This window comes from Pseudophryne corroboree, chromosome 1, assembly GCF_028390025.1.
Source record: "Pseudophryne corroboree isolate aPseCor3 chromosome 1, aPseCor3.hap2, whole genome shotgun sequence".
Lineage (NCBI taxonomy): Eukaryota > Metazoa > Chordata > Amphibia > Anura > Myobatrachidae > Pseudophryne > Pseudophryne corroboree.
This window is the reverse complement of record NC_086444.1, coordinates 383,198,924-383,212,971: the sequence shown is the minus strand read 5'-3', so window position 1 is coordinate 383,212,971 and position 14,048 is coordinate 383,198,924. Positions and strand designations below refer to the sequence as shown.

Sequence of the window (14,048 nt, the reverse complement as noted above, 5' to 3'; positions counted from 1 at the left end):
CCAGCCTGCAGCATCTCTTCTCTATTCCTGGATCCTCTGCCACTGTCTTTCCCCCGTTCCCCCCACTCAGCTACATTATGCCTTCTCCACCACCCCTGCTGTCTGGTTTGCCCCCCCACTCAGAGCTGCAGTGGAAGTATGATGTCCCCAACCTCCTCAGCCGCCCACGCTGTCAGTCCCCTGTCCCCCTTGCTCACAGCTCAAAACTGGATTTGGGAGGAAACAAGTGGTTACCCTCCGCCAACCCTGTCACTGCCACTGATGTCTGTAAGCAGAGATCCCCCCTCCCGTCGCTCAGAGCTGCAGCCTCCCCTGCCTGCAGGGCTCGGAGGGAAAACCGATGTCGGTAACTAGCAACCACCCTCAGCTCTGGACTGCCTTCTGAGAGCCACAGGAGCAGGGCCGGATTAACAATGGGGCGGGTGGAGCTGCAGCTCCAGGCCCCCCATCAAAATAGGCCCACAGGATCTGCTTTGCTGCAGCCAGGGAATTTTATTCCCTGCTACAGTGCTACAGCAAGAGCCGCCCCTCCTGCCAGCAGCGTAGATGCCAGCAGCCAGCCATACCCACGCTTCTGGGAGCCGCTCTGGCAGCCGCAGGGCCGATGGCAGCGCACAGGATACAGGTCAGGAACAGTCACAGCCGGACACATGACTCGGGGGCGGAGCTACACGGGACTCGGGGGTGGAGCTACACGGAACTCAGGGCAGGCTGCTGCTCACATGCTGTGAGAGGGGAGAGGAGAAGCTGCTGCACATCATCCGGGGACGGCCCAGCCTGTGAGACTGCACTCTGCTGTAGTGTGTAAGGTAAGAGTGAATGGAGGAGGACACAGTGTGTGTGTGTGTGTGTTGATTGTGAACTTCTGCATGGAGTAGGGTAAAATATAGCACGAGGGTGAGGAAGTATGTCAGTGTGATAGAGTGCAGGGTGAGGGAGAGCGTCAGTGTGATAGAGTGCAGGGGGAGGGAGAGCGTCAGTGTGATAGAGCGCAGGCTGCAGGGTGAGGGAGAGCGTCAGTAAGATAGAGCGCAGGCTACAGGGTGAGGAAGTGTGTCAGTGTGATAGAGCGCAGGCTGCAGGGGGAGGGAGAGCGTCAGTAAGATAGAGCGCAGGCTACAGCGTGAGGAAGTGTGTCAGTGAGATTGAGCGCAGGCTGCAGTGTGAGGGAGAGCGTCAGTGTGATAGAGCGCAGGCTGCAGGGGGAGGGAGAGCATCAGTAAGATAGAGCGCAGGCTGCAGGGTGAGCAAGTGTGTCAGTGAGATTGAGCGCAGGCTGCAGGGGGAGGAAGAGCGTCAGTGTGATAGAGCGCAGGATGCGGAAGGGCGTCCGTAAGATAGAGCGCAGGCTGCAGGGGGAGGGAGAGCATCAGTAAGATAGAGCGCAGGCTACAGGGTGAGGAAGTGTGTCAGTGAGATTGAGCGCAGGCTGCAGGGGGAGGAAGAGCGTCAGTGTGATAGAGCGCAGGATGCGGAAGGGCGTCCGTAAGATAGAGCGCAGGCTGCAGGGTGAGCAAGTGTGTCAGTAAGATAGAGCGCAGGCTGCAGGGGGAGGGAGAGCGTCAGTAAGATAGAGCGCAGGCTACAGGGTGAGGAAGTGTGTCAGTGAGATTGAGCGCAAGCTGCAGTGTGAGGGAGAGCGTCAGTGTGATAGAGCGCAGGCCACGGGAGATGGGAGAGCGTCAGTGTGATAGAGCGCAGGCTGCAGGGGGAGGGAGAGCGTCAGTAAGATAGAGCGCAGGCTACAGCGTGAGGAAGTGTGTCAGTGAGATTGAGCGCAGGCTGCAGTGTGAGGGAGAGCGTCAGTGTGATAGAGCGCAGGCTGCAGGGGGAGGGAGAGCATCAGTAAGATAGAGCGCAGGCTGCAGGGTGAGCAAGTGTGTCAGTGAGATTGAGCGCAGGCTGCAGGGGGAGGAAGAGCGTCAGTGTGATAGAGCGCAGGATGCGGAAGGGCGTCCGTAAGATAGAGCGCAGGCTGCAGGGGGAGGGAGAGCATCAGTAAGATAGAGCGCAGGCTACAGGGTGAGGAAGTGTGTCAGTGAGATTGAGCGCAGGCTGCAGGGGGAGGAAGAGCGTCAGTGTGATAGAGCGCAGGATGCGGAAGGGCGTCCGTAAGATAGAGCGCAGGCTGCAGGGTGAGCAAGTGTGTCAGTAAGATAGAGCGCAGGCTGCAGGGGGAGGGAGAGCGTCAGTAAGATAGAGCGCAGGCTACAGGGTGAGGAAGTGTGTCAGTGAGATTGAGCGCAAGCTGCAGTGTGAGGGAGAGCGTCAGTGTGATAGAGCGCAGGCTGCAGGGTGAGGGAGAGCGTCAGTAAGATAGAGCGCAGGCTACAGGGTGAGGAAGTGTGTCAGTGAGATTGAGCGCAGGCTGCAGGGGGAGGGAGAGCGTCAGTGTGATAGAGCGCAGGCTGCGGAAGAGTGTCGGTAAGATAGAGCGCAGGGTGAGGAAGTGTGTCAGTAAGATAGCGCGCAGGCTGCAGTGTGAGGAAGTGTGTCAGTGAGATTGAGCGCAGGCTGCAGGGGGAGGGAGAGCGTCAGTAAGATAGAGCGCAGGCTACAGGGTGAGGAAGTGTGTCAGTGAGATTGAGCGCAGGCTGCAGGGGGAGGGAGAGCGTCAGTGTGATAGAGCGCAGGCTGCGGAAGAGTGTCGGTAAGATAGAGCGCAGGGTGAGGAAGTGTGTCAGTAAGATAGAGCGCAGGCTGCAGTGTGAGGGAGACCGTCAGTGTGATAGAGCGCAGCTGCAGGGGGAGGGAGAGCATCAGTAAGATAGAGCGCAGGCTACAGTGTGAGGAAGTGTGTCAGTGTGATAGAGCGCAGGCTGCAGGAGGAGGGAGAGCGTCAGTAAGATAGAGCGCAGGCTACAGGGTGAGGAAGTGTGTCAGTGAGATTGAGCGCAGGCTGCAGTGTGAGGGAGAGCATCAGTAAGATAGAGCGCAGGCTACAGGGTGAGGAAGTGTGTCAGTGAGATTGAGCGCAGGCTGCAGTGTGAGGGATGGCGGGGGAGGGAATGTAAGTGTGATAGGATGCAGGGGAAGGGAATGTGTGAGTGTGATAGGGTGCGGGGGGAGGAAATGTGTGAGTGTGATAGGGTGCAGGGGAAGGAAATGTGTGAGTGTGATAGGGTGCAGGGGAAGGAAATGTGTGAGTGTGATAGGGCGCAGGCTGCAGGGGGAGGAAGAGCGTCAGTGTGATAGAGCGCAGGATGCGGAAGGGCGTCGGTAAGATAGAGCGCAGGCTGCAGGGTGAGCAAGTGTGTCAGTGTGATAGAGCGCAGGCTGCAGGGGGAGGGAGAGCGTCAGTAAGATAGAGCGCAGGCTACAGGGTGAGGAAGTGTGTCAGTGAGATTGAGCGCAGGCTGCAGTGTGAGGGAGAGCGTCAGTGTGATAGAGCGCAGGCTGCAGGGGGAGGGAGAGCATCAGTAAGATAGAGCGCAGGCTGCAGGGTGAGCAAGTGTGTCAGTAAGATAGAGCGCAGGCTGCAGGGGGAGGGAGAGCGTCCGTAAGATAGAGCGCAGGCTACAGGGTGAGGAAGTGTGTCAGTGAGATTGAGCGCAGGCTGCAGTGTGAGGGAGAGCGTCAGTGTGATAGAGCGCAGGCTGCAGGGTGAGGGAAAGCGTCAGTAAGATAGAGCGCAGGCTACAGGGTGAGGAAGTGTGTCAGTGAGATTGAGCGCAGGCTGCAGGGGGAGGGAGAGCGTCAGTGTGATAGAGCGCAGGCTGCGGAAGAGTGTCGGTAAGATAGAGCGCAGGGTGAGGAAGTGTGTCAGTAAGATAGAGCACAGGCTGCAGGGGGGAGGGAGAGCGTCAGTGTGATAGAGCGCAGGGTGAGAGAGAGCGTCAGTGAGGTAGAGCGCAGGCTGCAGGGTGAGGGAGAGTGTCAGTAAGATAGAGTGCAGGGTGAGGAAGTGTGTCAGTGTGATAGAGCACAGGCTGCAGGGGGGAGAGAGTGCATAGGTGTGAGAGAGCGCAGGCCACAGGCAGAGGGAGTGCATCAGTGTGATAGAGCGCAGGCCACGGGAGATGGGAGAGCGTCAGTGTGATAGAGTGCAGGCCTCGGGGGGCTGGAGAGCGTCAGTGTGATAGAGCACAGGCCGCTGGGGAGGGAGTGCGTAGGTGTGATAGAGCGCAGGGCACAGACGGAGGGAGTGCATCAGTGTGGTAGTGTGCAGGCAGCATGTTGGAGGGACTGTGTAAGTGTGATAGCGTGCAGGCCGCATGTTGGAGGGACTGTGTAAGTGTGATAGAGCGCAGGCCACAGGGGGAGGGAGTGTGTCAGTGTGATAGAGCGCAAGCCACAGGGGGACAGAGTGTGTCAGTGTGATAGTAAGAAGACCGTGGGGGGAGGGAATGTGTGTGAGTGATAGGGTTCCGGGAATGTGTGAGTGTGATAGGGTGCAGGGGACGGAATGTGTGAGTGTGTTAGGGTGCAGGGGAAGGGAATGTGTGAGTGTGATAGGATGCAGGGGGACAGAATGTGTGAGTATGATAGGGTGCAGAGGGAGGGAATGTGAGTGTGATAGGATGCAGGGGAAGGGAATGTGTGAGTGTGATAGGGTGCGGGGGGAGGGAATGTGTGAGTGTGATAGGGTGCAGGGGAAGGAAATGTGTGAGTGTGATAGGGTGCGGGGGGAGGGAATGTGTGAGTGTGATAGGGTGGCGGGGGAGGGAATGTGAGTGTGATAGGATGCAGGGGAAGGGAATGTGTGAGTGTGATAGGGTGCGGGGGGAGGGAATGTGTGAGTGTGATAGGGTGCCGGGGGAGGGAATGTAAGTGTGATAGGATGCAGGGGAAGGGAATGTGTGAGTGTGATAGGGTGCGGGGGGAGGAAATGTGTGAGTGTGATAGGGTGCAGGGGAAGGAAATGTGTGAGTGTGATAGGGTGCGGGGGAAGGGAATGTGTGAGTGTGATAGGGTGGCGGGGGAGGGAATGTGAGTGTGATAGGATGCAGGGGAAGGGAATGTGTGAGTGTGATAGGGTGCGGGGGGAGGGAATCTGTGAGTGTGATAGGGTGCCGGGGGAGGGAATGTGAGTGTGATAGGGTGCAGGGGGACGGAATGTGTGAGTGTGATAGGGTGCAGGGGGAGGGAATGTGAGTGTGATAGGGTGCAGGGGGACGGAATGTGTGAGTGTGATAGGGTGCCGGGGAGAGAGTGTAGGGCCGATATTTTTTTCCTATTGCAGCTATTAAGTTTTGTTTCCCTCCCTTTGGGGTTCAGTGTGTCTTATTTTACCTGTAGTGGCCAATGTTTTTTATTTATTCCTATTGAGGCCATTATATTAGTTTTTTTCCTGTAGTGGGGACAGTGTTATTTCCTGTAAGTTTTTTGGGGGGATTGGGTAAAAACCAGAATGGTCCGGACCCTAGAACGCCGGACAGGACCTGCTCCCTGCAGCAAACTGTCATTCTGGAGCTTGTAGTACTTGTCCTCATCCGGGTGGTGTTATGTTCAGGAGGGTGCTTGTGACAGCTGTCACCAGGGAGGCAGTGAGGGAGAGATTACAGCCTCCCTGTATGATTCCAACCGTTACGGCTATTACCCCATCTCTGGATTATACAGGGAGGTGGTAATCTTTCCCTCCCCAACTCCCTTGTGACAGCTCCCCACAGGTAAGACACCCCCTGGACAGAGACGAGCACTACAAGCTCCAGGAAGCGGGTCCGGTCCGGCTTTCCAGGGTCTGAACTGTTCCGGTTTCTATCTAATCCCGTTTCTTTTTCCATGTACAGTAGGTGCTGTTTTATTATTTTCCAGTGGGGAGAGAATGTGTGTGACAATAGGTGTCTCAATCCTCGCACATTCGGACGCATGCATGTACAGATGTAGCCAGTCAGTCTTCCCTCTGTTTGGCCCTGTCCAGGCGACACCCTCTCTCCAACCCCACTCCATCTATCCACCAGTCCTGATACGTATCTCTTCTTAGCATAGCTGTTATTAAAAAGGTAAGTTTTTTTTTTACATATAGAAAGATTTCACATTTACAGTATGACATCACTAAGCACCCTCCTGTCTGCCATTGCAGTGCCATGCCTAGATGGGCCAATTGTTTGTGTCACTTGGATTAGTCATACAACTACCGCATTGCAATTATTTTTCTTCTTTGCATGATGTGCTGTTTGGGGCCTTTTTTATATATCTGCTCTCCTGTCTGACACTGCAGTGCCACTCCTAGATGCGCCAGGTGTTTGTGTCGCACACTTCTGTCGCTTAACTTAGTCATACAGACACTTCGGTGCAACTTTTAGGCCTAAAAACAATATTGTGAGGTGTTCAGACAGACCTCATAACATCAACCACACACCCCCATTACTAGTCATACCCCCACAGCGTTTCTCACTTCCTCTGCGGTGGCATATAATAGGCCCTTCATAAATTTCAGCTCCAGGCCCATGTGGACCTTAATCTGGCACTGCACAGGAGGTACGCGGACACAGCGGACCTTGCTGCACAAGGATGGAGTACAGTTTAAAAAAAAAAAAGCATTTTGGGAACTTGATAAAAGTATTGGGCCTGTGGAAATTATCGGGGCAGAATTGTAACCAGGAGATACTGTAAGTGTGATAAGATCTAATCACTGCATCTGGCTGTCCAGGAATCAGATATTCATGCAACATGCAGAGTAGGCAACTAGAACTCTGTAAGAATTGGGGATCTTATAGAGTCCAGTGTATATCTGTTGTCTTTGTGAAAAATACTACATTTTCTTACTGCATTGCGTTACAACTGTAGTACATGATGAATAACATTGCTGGCCTGCTTTCTCTGTGAGCCCAATGACCAAGGCCCAAGTTCCTCCTGTTTCTCAAAATGTATCCTCCATATTGAGTTACAAGACTTTTTATACAACTCCCATCAGAGCCGGCCTTAGGCATAGGCAAACTAGGCAAATGCCTAGGGCATTTGGTATGCTTAGGGGCACCAGCAGCTTCTGCTGATTAAAATGATATGCGGCATGCCTATAATTTGTGTGTGACTGTGGCTGTATCTGCATACAAAATGCTACGTTGCGTGTATTCCTGGAAATAACTGTAATGTAGCATTTCGTATATGCAGATACAGCCGCAGTCGCACACAGAATATAGGCATGTCGCATATCATTTTAATCAGTAGAAGCTGCTTGTGCATTCTAGCCATATAGTAATGCAAATAAGATGCATTTTCATAAACAAAATGCGCCCGAAGTTAGTAGAGCTGCCAGCTGACTCATGCCAGGCATCTCTTGCAGAACTAGCTGCGGTGTTAGGGGGCACCAGCCAAATTCTTGCCTAGGGCATCATATTGGTTAGGGCCGGCTCTGACTCCCATGATAATGCTTGAGTAGATTTAGTTATTGACCTCTCTTATATGTTAACTACATATTTCACAGGGACCTACAGAAAGCATATTTTAGAAAGTCCCCATTATCTCTAGCAGTGTAATACTTAGGGGGTAATTCAGATCTGATCACTGCTGTGCGTTTTCACACATCGGGCGATCAGGTCATAACAGAGGATGTGTATGCACTGCGCGCGTCGGACAACAACAACGGGCATCGCCGGTCAGCGACGGGATGGTGCAAAAAATCCATTGCTCCAAACCTTTTTTTCACTTTTTTTTTTAGTAACCCACATCGCATTCCTCTTACTTATATTGGGAAATGTGATGTGGCCAAATTTACTAAAAAAAAATGTGAAAAAATACCGCAGTGTGCCCTGTGATAATCTCTCCAGCTGAGGCTGGCGAGTTCACAGGGCAGCACTGCGATAAGCACTCTTTTGCCCAGCTTTCTCTGTCCCTGGCAGAGAAAGCTGAGCGGGGACCCGGCAGAGTGATCAGCTATGTGTGTCCGATGGACACACAAGCTGATCACAGTGTAAAAAAAGAAAAGAAAAAAAAAAACACATACTCACCTGTCCACGGCGCCGGGTCCCCATATGCTGCGCTGTGACCCTGGTGCAGTAAAGTGATGCTGCAAAGCGGCAGCGCACTTTACAGCACTGGGGGTCACAGCGCAGGAGAAGGACCCGGCGCCCGGCAGCCTCCTGAAGCAGCGCGGACCGGCTCCCTGGACAGGTGAGTATATTGATCTTTTGGGAGGAGTCCGCGGCGCGCGGGGGTAGTCGTGACAGGGGGGTTGACCGGGCGGTGATGTCGGCAGGGGCGGCGCATGCGCAGCAGGACATCGGGGTCTTTTTTCTGAAAAGTACCCCGATGATGCTGTGGAGTGTCATCGCAGGGACAGAGCTTGACCGCAATCTCTGTCCCTGCATGCGATAATTGATACATCCCTGCGATGTAATCAATTATCGCAGTGCGAGCTGGGGCGAGTTTCTCACCTGTCATCCGCATCCTGGATGCGGATGGTGATAAATAGGTCCCTTAATACCTAGCCCGTGCTGGGTGTTTGGTTACGGTTACTTATTAATTTATATTAATATTAGTGAAACAAGGAACTAAGTGCACAAGCTGTCAGGGACTAAAGATAAACACATTGCCTATAGATGTCTTATTTAATATGATAATTAGGCATTATCACTTTATGGTTAACTCCATATACAGTGCCTATACACCAAAATGTTAATTCTACAGTACCTTATATTCTGAAAATACCGTTAACTGCTGGTAATAACATATGGAGGCCCCAGACTGTACTCAGGTTCCAAAAACACTCAACAGAGACTTTTTTGTAAGCCTGGCACAGACTGAAACGAAACACCGCTTCTAAGTAGACTTTGGCAGCCTTATTAATACTGAACTAAGCAGGGGATAATAATGACCTTCCCATTCAGAATACATCTATTGTATGACATCACTTCCTTAGTTTGAGGTGTTTGGATATTTCTCCTTCACATTCTCAAAGAGGCTTTCTGTGGGCCTATGTTTGGTTATGCTTAAAGTAAAACAAATCCAACCAGCTCTTGCCTTATCAAAACAACTTGTAGGTAATGTAAGGAAGTGATATCATTTTTAAGATCACTTTTATGAATAGCATTATTATTCAATAAATAAATAGGCATGGTATAAATGTGTGTAGTTGTTTAAAGGTTTGAGATAAAAGTCAATATATATATATATATATATATAATATGTTTATATATATATATATATATATACAAACAGAGAACCCAGCACTCACCAAAGTAAACTCACTTATCCTCAACAATTCAATAAATAAATGATGGGGATTTAGTTGGTGGATTGGCCAATGCACGGAAGCCTGTATACCGATTCAAGGTACCCCACCTTCATACAGGTCCTACACTATCACAGAGTCTTAAAACCTGACTACCACACTGCTGCATCATCTGCCTGCTAGATGTAATGTGTACCTGCCACAGACTTTATGGCTTTTAAAGGCACACTAGTCACCTATTGCACTGGCTCAAAGATGATTGCTAAAAAAACAGCTGAGACAGGTTCAGGATAATGAAGTCCACACAGGGGTGCATGAGAAAGCTAGTGGCCACGGTTAATAAGAGCTAACCATAGATTAACCCCTTCATATACACACAGAGTAAAAACCACAGCACTCACCGCACCAGAAGCGGGGCACAGCTATGCACTTACCACTCACAGGGTGGGGTGCATGTAACACTGCACTCTCCACCACAGAAGCGGGGTACACAGCTGTACTTACCACTCACAGGGCGGGGTGCATGTAGCCCATGACCACATCGCTCTAATAAATACAAACAGAGAACCCAGCACTCACCAAAGTAAACTCACTTATCCTCAACAATTCAATAAATAAATGATGGGGATTTAGTTGGTGGATTGGCCAATGCACGGAAGCCTGTATACCGATTCTTTGATTTTTGTTCTCTGTGTATATATATATATATATATAATCTTTTTTTTATTCTAAAATTCTTCTGTAGATGAAATTATTAAAGCTCACAATGTTTTATGATGATTGACTGTGATAACCAGCTACTGTAATACTTAGCTGGTTGAAAACAATACATACACTTTTCCAGAGAGTAGACATCATGGCGGTATATTTACTAAGCTCGCGATTTTGACCGAGATGGTGTTTTTTCATCAAAGTGTCATCTCGGGAATTTACTAAACTCAAATCTCGGCAGTGATGAGGGCATTCGTATTTTTTTTGAAGTCAAAGAAAAAAAATATGAATGAATACACCATCGGTCAAATACGGCTGTTATTTGATACAACTCGGTAATTTACTAAAAATTCTATTTCACAAACACTGCCGGCAATAGCCAAACACTGCCGTGAAAAAATACACATCGTAAAAAAAAGCAGTTTTAAAATAGACCTGCTTTTTTTTACCGTGTTCTGATAGGCATGCATGGATCCGTGAGATCCGTGCATGTTTATCAGTGGGAAGGGGTGTGAAAGGGTTAAATTTAAGAAAAAAAAATGCGTGGGGTCCCCCCTCCTAAGCAAAACCAGCCTCGGGCTCTTTGAGCCGGTCCTGGTTGAAAAAATATGGGGGAAAAATGACAGGGGTTCCCCCATATTTGATCAACCAGCACCGGGCTCTGCGCCTTGTCCTGGTGCAAAAAATACAGGGGACAAAAAGCGTAGGGGTCCCCTGTATTTTTTGTACCAGCACCGGGCTCCACTAGTCAGAGAGATAATGCCACAGCCGGGGGACACTTTTATATAAGTCCCCGCGGCCCTGGCATTAAATCACTAACTAGTCACCCCTGGCCGGGTACCCTGGAGGAGTGGGGACCCCATAAATCAAGGGGTCCCCCCCTCCAGCCACTCAAGGGCCAGGAGTGAAGCCCGAGGCTGTCCCCCCCCATCCAAGGGCAGCGGATGGGGGGCTGATAGCCTTGTGAAAAAATAAGAATATTGTTTTTTGTAGCAGTACTAAAAGTCCCAGCAAGCCTCCCCCGCAAGCTGGTACTTGGAGAACCACAAGTACCAGCATGCGGTGGACAAATGGGCCCGCTGGTACCTGTAGTACTACTACAAAAAAAATACCCCAAAAAAACAGGACACACACACCGTGACAGTAAAACTTTATTACATACATGCACACCTACATACACACATACTTACCGATGTTCACACGAGGCTCGGTCCACTTCTCCATGTAGACTCCACGGGGGACCTGTGAAAAAAATTATACTCACATAATCCAGTGTAGCAAGTGTCCTCTTTATAATCCACGTATTTGGCAAAAAAACAAACCGGAAACCCGAACGACGCACTGAAAGGGGTCCCATGTTTACACATGGGACCCCTTTCCCCAACTGCCAGGACCCCCCCTGACTCCTGTCAAAGAGGGTCCCTTCTGCCAATCAGGGAGCGCCACGTCGTGGCACTCTCTTGATTGGCTCTGAACTCCTATACTGTCAGTGAGGCTGCGCACTGAAGATACAATGTAGCGCATAGGCGCTCCATTGTATCCAATGGTGGGAACTTTGCGGTCAGCGGTTGACCGCAAGTAACCTCAACCGCTGACCGCACCCCTTGGGTGGCTGGAGGGGGCGGGACCCCTTCATTTAAGGGGTCCCCACTCCTCCAGGGTACCCCGGCCAGGGGTGACTAGTTAGTGATTTAATGCCAGGGCCGCAGGGACCTATATAAAAGTGTCCCCCGGCTGTGGCATTATCTCTCTGACTAGTGGAGCCCGGTGCTGGTACAAAAAATACGGGGGACCCCTACGCTTTTTGTCCCCTGTATTTTTTGCACCAGGCGCAGAGCCCGGTGCTGGTTGATCAATTATGGGGGAACCCCTGTAATTTCCCCCCCCATATTTTTTCAACCAGGACCGGCTCAAAGAGCCCGAGGCTGGTTTTGCTTAGGAGGGGGGACCCCACGCATTTTTATTTTTTATTTTTAACACTTTAAAATTTTTTTAAAGGTGCACAATGAAGCCCTGCACGGATCTCACAGATCCGGCCGAGATTCATTGTGTTAATGTCGGCAGTGTTTTACTATTCACTCCCGTAAAACACTGCCTGAAAATACGAATGACATCGACATCGGAAAACTCGAAAATGCAGAATACAACAGCATAGTAAATCTGGGTATTTTTTCTGAAAAGTACCCCGATGATGCTGCGGAGTGTCATCGCAAGGACAGAGCTTGACCGCAATCTCTGTCCCTGCATGCGATAATTGATACATCCCTGCGATGTAATCAATTATCGCAGTGCGAGCTGGGGCGAGTTTCTCACCTATCATCCGCATCCTGGATAAATAGGTCCCTTAATACCTAGCCCGTGCTGGGTGTTTGGTTACGGTTACTGATTAATTTATATTAATATTAGTGAAACAAGGAACTAAGTGCACAAGCTGTCAGGGACTAAAGATAATATATAGCGCAGCAAATTCCGTTGCGCTTTACAATTGGAAATAACAATGATATAACAAAACAATGATATAACAAAACTGGGTGATAACAAACAGTCATAGAGGTAGGAAGGCCCTGCTCGCAAGCTTACAATCTATAGGAAAATAGGCATGGATACACAAGGGTAGGTGCTATCTATTGCATAGTTGTCCACTAAATTGCAAAGGTTCTTGGTGGGCTGCATAATATGGTCATACATCAATGATGAACCGGGGTCTAGAGGAAGGATGAGAAGACATGTGAGGATATGTGTGGACTATGCAGAGAGGATGCAATTTGATAGGAACGTGATTAAGGGGCACTACTGCATGATAAAATGTGAATAAAGGCCCTCATTCCGAGTTGTTCGCTCTGTAAATTTTTTCGCATCGCAGCGATTTTCCGCTTAGTGCGCATGCGCAATGTCCGCAGTGCGACTGCGCCAAGTAAATTTGCTATGCAGTTAGGAATTTTACTCACGGTTTTTTCTTCGTTCTGGTGATCGTAATGTGATTGACAGGAAGTGGGTGTTTCTGGGCGGAAACTGGCCGTTTTATGGGTGTGTGCGAAAAAACGCTACAGTTTCTGGGAAAAACGCGGGAGTGGCTGGAGAAACGGAGGAGTGTCTGGGCGAACGCTGGGTGTGTTTGTGACGTCAAACCAGGAACGACAAGCACTGAACTGATCGCAGATGCCGAGTAAGTTTGAAGCTACTCAGAAACTGCTAAGAGGTGTGTATTCGCAATTTTGAGAATCTTTCGTTCGCAATTTTAAGAAGCTAAGATCCACTCCCAGTAGGCGGCGGCTTAGCGTGTGTAAAGCTGCTAAAAGCAGCTTGCAAGCGAACAACTCGGAATGAGGGCCAAAGTTGCACTACTATGTCACGTCATTTGAACTGGGGGTACTATAGCGGCCATGCCCCTTCCCAGCAAGAACACTCCCCTTTTTGAGCTGTGCGCCGAATGTGCGCACTGTTCCTATTTAAAATATAGGAGGTAGGAGCACCAAAACAAGGACTGCTATGGGTAAGGGGTGATGGTGCTGGAAAAGTAGTGCAGGGTCAGAGGCGGAACTAGCGGCGGTGCTAGGGGGCACCAGCCAAAATCTTGCCTAGTGCATCATATTGGTTAGGGCCAGCTCTGACTTCATGTAGTATCCTTTGTTAGCTGTGCCCTGTGAAAAACTAGACTTCCTCAGCTCTGCATGTTTGAACTTCATTACAGTTTTGGGTAGGTTGTGTTCTTTGACTGTGTTTTTCTCCAAGAACTTATTCTAGAAGACAGCAATGCTAAATTCAGAATTCAATCTTTTGTATATATTCTTTTTGTGTGCAATACAATATCAGAGGGCATTACCAGATATTAAAAATGACTAATATTGCCCTTAATTCTCAGTATTTCACAACTCAGGAAAAGGCCTATTTAGGCTGCATGATTTCCTTTAAAAATTAACATGTGTTTTATTCACAATAAAAAACATTAAGTCATATAAAACATTTTTGTATCCACATCCCACAAATACACAAAATATGACATAATCGCAGCTAATTCTGTAGATTACAATTTATGCTTGAATGGTCTGCTTCCAGGGTCGGACTGGGGCATGTAGGGCCCACCGGGGAAATACAGTCATAGAAGCCCTTGTTTAGGGGTGTGGCCAGTCTCTAGAGGGGGTGTTCCCAGCCACCATATTGGTTTGCCTAACCATTTTGCATGGGTTGGTCCCCTAGATAAATATAAACAGTAAATACTGTAGTG

At 49.8% G+C, this 14,048-nt stretch overlaps 1 long non-coding RNA gene across 2 annotated transcripts in view; it reads left to right on the top strand.

Annotated features, from left to right (window-relative positions):
* The first annotated feature begins 511 nt into the window (after positions 1-511).
* LOC134886889 (uncharacterized) overlaps positions 512-14,048 on the top strand; it is a 133,371-nt gene continuing 119,834 nt past the window's right edge. Inside the window, exon 1 of one of the 2 annotated variants that reach the window (XR_010170983.1) lies at positions 512-809. This is a non-coding gene — a long non-coding RNA (uncharacterized LOC134886889). The remainder of the gene's footprint in view (positions 810-14,048) is intronic. The other variant, XR_010170978.1, reaches the window with a different exon arrangement.